Raw genomic sequence first — 2,502 nt, 5'->3', positions numbered from 1 at the left:
ATATAAATTAAACACCTTAACTCCTATGGTTGACAACGTGGTTATGTATAGTATAGGTATGAAATGCATAATAACTAATGAAAAATTTTCTATGTTGTAGCATAGATGTTTAGGACATATATCCAAATAACGTCTAAAAAGGTTAATGTCATATGGAATTTTCGATTTCCTTAACATGTTAGACTTTGATGTTTGCATAGAGTATGTTAAGGAAAAGACAACTAACAAAAGAAATAAGGGGGTAAGTTATTGTAGTGATATTTTGGAGCTAATACATACGTAAATTTATAGATCATTCCCTAAAGTATCTTGAAATGGGCACACATATTTTATTAGCTTCATAGATGATTACTCTCAATTCCACTATGTACACCTTATTCATGAGAAGTTACAATTTTTGAACATGTTCAAAATTTTCAAAGCCGAAGTTTAAAATCAACCGGGTAAGAAAATAAAGGTTGTGAGATCCGATCATTGAGGTGAATATTATGGTTGATATGATAAATCAAGTGAACAATGTCCAGGACTTTTTATGAATTATCTTACAAAGTGTGGGATTGTGCTTCAATATATCATGCTTGGTACTTCCAGTCAGAATGGTATAACTGAGTGGCGCAATTATTCCCTAAAAGATATGGTAAGAAGTATGATAACTTTTACTTCTTTATTTGAATCTTTGTGGGGTGAATCACTCAAGATTGCAGTTTACTTACTTAATAGAGTAGAGATGTGGACGAATAGGAAGCCTAATATTAGGCATTTACACATCTAGGGTTCTTCAGCTGAGGCTAGACCTTATATGCCTCATGAAAAGAAATTGAACTCAAGGATAGTTAGTTACAATTTTGTAGGTTATTTTGATAAGTCAAGGGGATATAAATTTTATATCCTTCCTCGAAATGGAAAATGCCAAATTCATTGAGAATGATAGGAACACTAAAGTTAGGGAAGTATCTTTTGAGGAAAGTGTTAGCGAACTTCTTGTGGTCTCTACTAGTGCAATTAGTAGCAGTATGATTATTATACCTTACATTATGGGTCTTGCACATCCAGTGAAAGTAGCAAATTAATATATTCCCATGTTATCTCTAATGCAATAACTCATCAAATGTTTTGATGAAAGAAGTTAAGGGATTTATATAGCAACTCATCCAACAATAACAAATTGGCATACAACAATACCAACAGAAGAATGATACCATTGTGCAAGACTTAGGAAGGTAGTTGAGTCAGATGGCATCTTCCATCAATCAGATGTAGTCACAAGGGTCGAGTTAGTTTCCCTCTCAGACTATCTCGAACCCTAAAGGAAATGTTAGTTCTATTACACTTTAGAGTGGGAGATCGACTTTAGATCCTATATCGTCAATACTAGTTTCAGATTCTGATTGTACAGATCAGAGTCCAGATTCAGAGTTGGACCCATGGCCACAACAAAGTCCTGAGCCACATATGGCCTTGCCTTTTCCTTAGAGACAGTGCAGCCCAAGGGGAAGAATGACTCAACAAAGGCTAAGGAATTTCAGGAGATGGTGGATGTATTCAGCAAAGTGGCAGTGAATATTCCATTGTTGGAGATAATCAAGCATGTTCCAAATTATGCAACATTTTTGAAGGATTTGCGTGTGCATAAGAGAAGAATGAAGGGTAATGAGTTGGTTTGCATGGGAAAAAATGTGTCAACATTGATTCAGCCTATGCCTCTTAAGTGTAAGGATCTTGGAGTTTTTATCATATTAAGTATTTTTCACCAAAGCCCAATGTGATTTTGCTTTATCCACATGCCACCACTCGCTTCCAAAAAGACTCACTCTTCTGGGCATTACCAACTACTAGATCTTCGCTCATGATTGTGTAGGCTACTGCAAGGAGCTTATCATTTGGTACTGTCCACACTATTTGCTTGCTATGATCTCCATTTGGTTCATTTTTCGTCTTGGTTGCTTAATCAAGAATAATATTTTCAAGCCTTATTTTTTATGAGAATGAAGGAAATTATGAATCAGGGACTGCATGAGATGTTTCTATCCCTTTATCACTACACTTGCATCAACACTAACCCTTCTCAATTCATTTGATTAAATCTCTAATAATTGAAGTAGAATAATTCTATGAGATGAACCTTGCATGAAATATTGGCTATGTTGGGACCTTGACGCCGCTAGAAGGGGGGGTGAATAGTGTCTCACCGAAAATGTCACTCCCTACAATAGTTAGTGTGCACAGCGGAAATACAAGATAAATACTAACAAAAGAAGGCAAACCTAACACATTGTTTAACGTGGTTTGGAGATGGAGCTCCTACTCCATGGCTATCCGTAAGGTGGACGATCCTGATCTGTCAGTGGATGACTCCTCGGAAAACCTCCGGCTAGCTCGAGTAGCTCCTTGTGGGCGGAGAAACCTCACCACAAACTCGCACAAGCTCTTGATCACTCAAGAAGACCTTGGAGACTCTAATAGGGGTTAACCACCTCTATTTTTGTCAACCTTGGCCAAGCA

This window comes from Zingiber officinale, chromosome 10A (genome assembly GCF_018446385.1).
Source record: "Zingiber officinale cultivar Zhangliang chromosome 10A, Zo_v1.1, whole genome shotgun sequence".
In the NCBI taxonomy this organism is placed as follows: domain Eukaryota; kingdom Viridiplantae; phylum Streptophyta; class Magnoliopsida; order Zingiberales; family Zingiberaceae; genus Zingiber; species Zingiber officinale.
Note: the sequence above shows the minus strand (reverse complement) of the source record.